Genomic DNA, 8652 nt, shown 5'->3' with positions numbered 1-8652 from the left:
TTGGAAAGGGCAATATCCATGAGCAGTGCCACAGCCTTCCGAACAAGGAAAAATAACAGGAGCCCAGAAGGGTTCCATCAGGTAGTAGAGACATTTTTCGTAAGGGTGAACAAGCTCCTCAGTGTGCGGCACAGCTAGTTCCTCAAGTGCAAAGGTGCCTGACCACAGAAAAGTTGTGGTAGGGGAGAGCATATTTTCTGATAGCAGTGCGTTAAAGGAGGGAACATGCTTAAGAAAATTAGCAAGAAGAGGCCTGTTTCAAAATCCAGAAGACAACAAGAGATTGCAGTAAATGAGGTTGAAAGCATCACCCAGTGCAAACAAGGGTCAATGGCAGAAATAAAGGTGATAGTCTTTCCAGAGGTGACGTAAAGGAAAACCTGGCAGATCATAATCTCAGTACCAGTGACAGGCGAGAAGGCCAGCCCAAAATAATACCACAAGCCGAAGCAAGTTTACAGCAGGAAGAGTGGACCTGACAAGGGTCAGGTCTCAGGGGAGAACATGGATCTCAGTGTGAGAAGCAAGGCTCTCCTGAGTTATTTTGTTTCATCAGGACCACAGGCCTTCCTCCCACCTTCCTGGCACACAACCGATGGTGCAACGACTGCCACAGCACTTGGTCTCTAATGCTTTTGTGCTTTACTGCCCAAGGCTGCAAACTTAAAATATATCATCAAATGTATGCTTAAGGTTAACATGCGTCTTCCAGTATCTACAGCAAACCTGAAATCAGTTTTCTCCTGTAGGTCCCCAAATAGTTGCTTGAGTGCTCTGCCTTCTCCACAACAGAGCCAGCTAAGAGTTAACTGCGTGCCAAAGCTTCTGTAAGTTTGCATGAAAAACTTTATGCCAAGCAAATCAAAAAATTATAATAACTGAGGTAAATATTGCTCTAAAATTTGTACACAAGAAGCTTTGAATCCAGTAATAGTCCACCTTAAAAAGGCATTCATAGAATAACAGAATCGTTAAGGATGGAAGGGACTTCTACAGATCATCAAGTCCAACCTCTCTGCAGACAGAGGTATATCTAGATCACAGGGCACAGGGCTGCATCACAGTTTTTGCAGCAGGTTTTAAAGATCTCCAAAGAAGGAGACTCCACAGCCTCTCTGGGCAGCCTGTTCCAGGACTCTGTCACCCTCATTGTCAAGAAATGTTTCCTTAAGTTCCTGTGGAACTTTTGGTGCCTCAGCTTGTGGCCATTTCCTCTAGTCCTGTCACTGGCCACCACTGAAAAGAGGCCACCCCCTCCTCCTCACTGCCCCCCTTGAGGTCTTTATACACACTGATCAGGTTCCCCCTCAGCCTTCTCTTCTCCAGGCTGAACAGGCCCAGCTGCCTCAGCCTTTGCTCATAGGGCAGATGTTCCAGGCCCCTGATCATCCTGGTAGCCCTGCGCTGGACTCTCTCCAGCAGTGGTATTCTGCAGTAAAAGAATAAATCTTACTGTAGGATTTTGATGTTTGATGTTTAAATCATAAATCTTATGATCTATGTAACATCTGTAAACTCCAGAATGGGACATCACATAGAAACAACCACTACAACCAGCGTCAGTGAAGTCTAGCATAGGAGTGAAGCACTAGCTCCACGCACCCAGTGCAGGCCTGCAAGGCTGGAGCAACAGCTGCTCCTGCACATTCCAGGGCTTCATCCCCATCCCCGAGAGCAGGAACTGCTCGCACGTCATCCAAAACCAGGAAACTTTTACATGAATGCAAGTCGCTGAACTGCGTGTTTGGCGTTACAGTCCTGCTGAAAGTGTACATAAAAAGTATATAAATTCAGAACTTGTCCGACTTGGCTGTTGGATAGCTTCTTTACAGCCACATGACAAAAATAGAAGAAAAATAGAAGGCTTTCTCAGAGCAAACAGTAATTTACTTGGGAACGCATTAACAGTCCTGCTTTAAACGCTGACTCATACTAGAGAAGCACTGACACAACCAAGAGGCACCATCATCCTAGTCGCTTTATCTGGACACAGTGCAAAGCTCTGCCCACAGCTAAGTGGAAGACATGGAAGACATATATATATACACTTATGTGTTTAGGGACAGGCATAGAGAACTAAAAAGAAAAATATGAAAAATATAAAGGTATATTTAAAGTATTATTGGTATCACCTTGAAAATGATCTTTTACTTTCTGCTGTCATGATGCTTAATTGTTGTTAGACAGAGGGATCACGTTTTTAAGTCAACACTTCATCCAGAAGTTTGTGGGCATATAGAAGTGGATTTAAATATAGGGACTCCTGCAGCTTTCTCTAGGATGGCATTCACGAGAGTGTCTTTTCCTTTCTCTAAATATGCTTGCAGATGACAAGAGTGCCTATTTAATCCTTTTTCTGAAGGAGTTTCTCTTAGCCACACATGGGATAAATAAGGCAGACCATGATAATAACTGCTTCTAACAAGCTGCAAAATGAAAGTGGCCTTGCTGCCTATGAAGGGTGAGACTGAAATCTCAACATGAACCCTTTGTATGCACGGAAACTTACTTTTCGGATAAACACATGTAAGAAATGAGTGACGAGCAAGTAACACACACAAATATGTCAATGGGATAATGTACAACACTTGTTATTAGCACCTGAGCGTAGATGGGATAGCAGTCAAACATACTCCAGTAGAAATGCAGGCTGAGCTGGAGGAATGCTGAGCTATATATACTCTCCTAAAAGCCAGAACTAATCCAAAGTAATTGTACGACTCAGGCATGCAAAACAGCATCCAGAGGATCTCAAGGATGTTCTTTCAATCTGAAACTTTCCTTTAGTCTCTAGAGGGTTATCTCACATATAACTCTAGGCAACGAAATAGTAATAATAGTAATAACAGTAATAATAGTAAACATGTAAAAGCAGAATACCCAGCTCTGCACTGCAGCTTGTGTTTTGATAATTACTGCTCTCCGCTGGACTTTTGGGCTGTGTCCTGTCTTATGCAACTCTTTATCTCAGAATATTTATATTTCTTGTCCTAATAACACACATCATTCTTCATACTGCTGTTGAATTTCTACTTTTTTTTCTGAAAGGACATGAGCACGACTAGCACAAAAGAGGAAACTCTTCCAATTGCTCTTTCTGAAATGCCTGCAATGAGCCAGCAGATGGCACGAGGAAACAGCTAATGAGCCTGGCCCTCGCTAGGTGCCGTGCTCAAGCTCCGTTGCAAATAGTTGCCTGTCTATGACCCAAGATTCCACAATCTCCTTGCTATCTTTTCGTTTAGTTGCCCTCCAAGTATTTATACAAATCACTAATGCTAATTTAAACAGAGCAATTATACTAATACTGCACTTTGAGATGCTGTTGGTATAAGTGTTAACCTTGGCATCTCCATTGACTGTTACGATTAATCTCCTGTTTCCAGCAGCCCCTCACTACTACGTGATGATGTGTGAGCAGCTCTTTTTCTCCTTATGGACAGTTGCTTTTTTCCCCGTTATCCCTGATACCAGCAAACATAGTTGTTGCCAGTTGCTTGTTTCAGTCAAGTACATATGAAATCTATTTTGTAAGTGAGAAAACCAATAGTTTATATTAAGAAGCTGCACTGGAAGACTAGGAAAGCTGCAGAACTTCCTCAGGCTGGGTAAGGAAAGTTGCACAGTCGGCCTGGTTTCCGGAGGGAGCGACGACAGGCGCTGAAACGCCGCAGCTGCAGGAACAGCACTGATGCACGGGGCATGGCCGAGCTTTGCCAGCTTCCACAAGCCCAAGGCCCAGCACAAGGACTTGCTGTTCTTCGGCAAGCTTTCCCAAGAACGTATCTGGAAGTGGTTTTAGCACTCAGTTAGTTGCATAATAAAATACACAGTTTGCTAGGAAGGGCAGTGTTTTGAGCTACTGAAATGGCTATGACTGTAGTGAAGTTTGTTTACTTTTCTGTGGTGACATTCATTTGGATTCCTCTCTACTGCCTAACGCCTCAAATTACCTCTTGAATCAACACTAGAAATCTGAGGAGGTTCTGCTCCTTATCTAAAAGTAGAAAGAAGAAAAAGATGGGGAAATAACGTGACAATAGATTCTAAACTTCTCCCTTCTAATGGTACAAGATGCAAGATGGACTCACAGGCAGAGCAGGTAAATTATTCCTTAGCTAGCTTTTGCTGTTGTTTGTTTGTTTGTTTGTTTTCCCATATTTTGAAGCCGTGGCAGAGAGCCCCGAGCAGGTCTTTGGGAAAGGAGCCCTCCTCTGGTCCTAACACTGACCCGCTGGGCAGCCTGGGCTTCTTTGGGAATCTTCGGTGGCATTGCTGGAATTACACCTCGTTGAAAACACTTCACTTGAGCCACAGAAGCCTCACAGACAAAGCCTGGAGTGAAACTTCAATGTGAAGGTCTGTGAAATACTTGCCTGTAATCAATGGAAATACAAGACAGCAGGACTGATCCTGTTTTCCATAATATAGCACCCCAATATTCAACTTCCTGCCCTGTACCACTTAGTAAGGCCCCTAATGTCCCCTCAGTAAGTCCCCAATTAAAATTATTTACCATCATGGTGTATTTCTGTGTGATTCTTTCTCTAAAAGAATATTAATAGCAGTTTCAGAGATAATAATGACTCCAACAACTCCATGTCGTACACAAGCAAGCTTATTTTTTGACTGATTACATTAAGCAGAGAAGTTGCAAAAAAATCCTAAGGTGGTATTGACAGATAGCTCAAGCCTCCATCAGTAAAGCATCAGAACTGTGTCTTTTGATACTGTTCCTTGCACTAATCACAACAAATACAAGAAACCAGTTTCACACTTGTCTATGTTGGGTGCAAAGGCAATATGGAGCTAATCTGTTACTCAGATTTGGCCTTTCAGGCGTCAGAGGTACAACCCTAAGCCAACCTTGACGCTCCTCTTCAAGAGCTCCGAACAGGATGGATGTTAGTACCTCTCTTCAGGCACCCCCAGCAGGCGAACAAAAATAAGAGCTACCACTCTCAGGAGGGCACCATCTGCAAACTTGCTCAGCCATTTTTTTTTCCACTACTATTTTGACACTTTGCTGAAAAAGATTTTTCTTTGGGGATCTTTACAGTACACAAGATTAATTGGTGGCAAATGCTTCTACCCACATGTATTAACAACTTACCTGCCAAAGTAGGTTAACCCCATTAAGAGAGACTTTATAGAAACTTTGGCAAAACAAAAAGTCTCAAGATGCCGTAGTTGTATTGACCTGCACATATGGATATTATTACAAGTTTTACTATCTCGTATTTCACTTCTTCGTAATTTTGATGTCCTGTATCTTACTGTGTCAGTGATTTCAGTGAAATGTATATGACTACAGAAGAAATGCTTAGTCCTGGAGAAGGGGCATCAGAGGCAAGCCTAAAGCATTTCTTCTATTGCTTAATAACCATAGAAACATTAGAGAGAGAGAGAGAGAGAGAGAGAGAGAGAGAGAGAGAGAGAGAGAGAGAGAGACAAAAGTATTGCCCAAATTGCTTTGGGTGTTCATCAGAATCTTCCTCATTTAATGAGAACATTCTTCAGGTTGAAAAAAAAAATATATATATATATCCTCAAATTATCACCTACTTCCATATTCTGCCCAGCATGGATGTGAAAAAAGCATGAATCACTATGCGCAGATGAGCATGAAACTTATAATTAGGTAAAATGAAGGGGGTGCCTTTGCCAAGGCCGGTAGTTCCTGGAAAATCAGAGGTTCTAGCTGTGCGTCACCGTGTTGCACTTAAATGCCTCGGCTCCAGAATTGATTCCAGGCCCTTGCATTCAACCCAGATACAATACGTATGGAGAACTATGGAGCTGAGAATGAGATGCATGCAGAAGGTGAGGCTGAATGCCTGCCTACCTGCAACAGCACGTACAGCTGCCTGAGGTGGGGTGGCAGCAAAATGCATCTATTTGCTCAGAATCCACAGCCAGGACACAGGAAAACTTCGGACAGAAAAAATCCTGCTGTGTATTTCTGGCATGTAAAATACACGTAGCACATATGCTATTTTCCATAGCGGGGAAAATGCTGTCTCCCCTACACAAGTCACATTTAGCAGAATTTTACTATTCCCATGTGCCTGGACCCACTCGTGCTTTTGGGTAGCCTTTATTTAAAAAAAAAAAAAGAAAAAAGAAAAAAAAGAAAAAAAGAGAGAGAGATAAACTATAAAGGCCAAAACTAAAAAGAAGCTGCAAAGCCGTGCACTGTAAAAGCCTGCAGACAGGCAAAGCCCCACACGCAGCACGTAAGGGTCAGGTTTTCGGACGCTGCTGCGTGTCGCTCCACTGCAATGCCCAGATCCCTCAGCACAGAGCCTATTGCCGCAGGCCACCTCCCGCTGCAGAGCTCAGCGTGACAAAGTGGCTGACAACTGCCAGGCAGCTGCTCCGAGCAGCTGAGGTGGTGGCCCCGCACCGGCTGCCTAACTCTGCAAACCGCCCTAATAAATCTAGCAGCCTGGGGCCCGCACACATACCTCTCATCTCACCAGGTATGTCCCCTAACGTGTGTTACGGGAGCCCAAGCCTCACGTTTGGGCCAGCGCTCGAGTCTCAGATATCAGGATTATATTACCTAGTAAGTGTGCAGTACGTGGCTCGAGCTCTTCCTAAGGACATCAGAGTTCAGGGTTCAAAGACATACTTTTTATATAGGTCTCTAATGGAAAGGCTGTTTGTACTGTCTATATGTCCTGTTAAGGTTGCTTCCAGTGTGCAGGAAAAACTTGAAGATTTATTTGGCCAATATGAAAGAACATGATTATTGGCATAGAGCACTCAGATGGAGCCAGTCCAAGCTCTAAGGACTGTTTGATGTCAAATGCATAAGCACTTTTTGCAGTGTAACATTTTAATAGAGAGTGTCATCGTGGCATAATCCTGTAGTCGTACAGAAGGTATTTTCAGATTATGTCACTTAGGACTGATAGCCAAGAAACCAAGCTGCTCAGCCCTTGCAAAGAAAAGCAAACATTTCACCTAAACGCTTGAGCTGCCGCTGAAATGTAGTACCTCAAAGGATAAGTAGGAATTGAATAGGGATTTTTCTAGGATCAGTTTTAGCCACAGTGCCTATGTTCTGTCCAAGTCTCACTTGAAATACCTAAATCCTTTCTCCTATTCAAACTTGACCCGCCCTGCGTAACGCATGAAACACCGAGGAGATGATTAGGAGACATATTCCATGCCCATCTGTGGAGCATTTCTGCTAGTAGCTCACTCTCTCGTTTCCGTTTTACTCTTTCCTAGCCCTTAAGCACTTTGTTAGGACCACTTTACACGTTAACCATGGAAAATACCGCAAAATCCATAGAAGGGCCTTCCATGACACTGCTAGTGCAACCCACGGGGCTACGTTTTCAGACTGCCTGTTCCTCCCTGCGTCTGCAACACGCCACGAGTCCCCAGCACCGAGGCACTTGGCCCCGCACACCCACGTCTTCCTCCCCTGCCGTTCTGGTTTTGGTGTGGGCGAAAAGGCTAGTTCGCAGTGCTGAACAGCGTGTGCATCCCCGTGCACCCTGAAATCCCTCCCCGCAGAGGTGCTGAGCTGACAAGGGCCACTCGCCAGCCCTGTTTTCACTTTTTAATGGCACTCGCCAACAGAGCTGGGAGCTGCATCTCTTCTGCCTTGCCTGGGGGACCAGAAACAAGCACAGCAGCACGACTGCTCCTGCGTTTGAGCAAGATAACCATCGCCGTCGTTGCAGCGATACACAACTTACTGCTGAAACGCTTATCGCACTAATAAAGGCAAGCTGGGTGTGCTTATTAGTTTAACTCGGAAAGCTCAAGGAAAATAGATGGCCTAAACCAGAACTTAGCTTGCCTTGGGGTAGCTTGCTTCTAAAATTACTGCCTCACTAAAGATGTGAAACTAAGCTAAGGAAGGGCTTGTGCACTGAAAGCTCATCTGTTCTTTCTCCAAACTATAAATTAGTCTAATAAAAGGTATTATCTCTCCTACAATCCTTGCTTACCAAAAAGCGTAACAGGTAATATTCCAGGAGCTAAAAGAGAAAAATCACAGAATAGGCTTTCCAATTTCTGTATATTTTGATACACAATGCTGAGAAACATGCTCCTGTCTTTTGATGAATGAAAGGCGAGAGGAGAAATTCTTGCCATATAACCACCTAAACATGGCATTCCATTTGCTACAAAACAAGCTCTGCAAACACCCCAGTCCAAGTATGTCAGAAATTTTTCTCCTGCTTTTACTGCACGTTAGGAAAGACACTGAAGACCGGGTCAAAACAGTAATGACAACAAAGAATTATACAGTCACATCTATTACCACACTGCTCTGACAATCAAACTGCCAGCAAGGGAATCTGCTGAGCGCAGAACGAGCGGGTGCAGTGGTGGGATTAGCGAGAGGTGGAGGCAAAGCAGGGAGCCCGACGACAAAGGCCCAGCCCCAGGGTTCACCCCATGCAGCCAGGGCACCTCTGCGGCCTGTTGTGTGCGCAGGGAGTGCGGCCCCACACGAGCCACCGCTCAGCGCTGCTCGGCCCGGTGAGAGTGCAGGGAATGTGACCACGCGCGAGGCATCACTCAGTCCCGCTTGGCCTGGTGTGATGAACGGGGCCCCGCGCGAGGCGCCGCTCAGCCCCGCTCGACCCGGTGTGAGCGCGGGGCCCCGCGCGGGGCCCCGCGCTC

This window comes from Nothoprocta perdicaria, unplaced genomic scaffold (assembly GCF_003342845.1).
Source record: "Nothoprocta perdicaria isolate Ctin4 unplaced genomic scaffold, notPer1 scaffold_35, whole genome shotgun sequence".
NCBI classification, from domain to species: Eukaryota; Metazoa; Chordata; class Aves; order Tinamiformes; family Tinamidae; genus Nothoprocta; species Nothoprocta perdicaria.
This window is presented reverse-complemented; position numbering follows the sequence as displayed.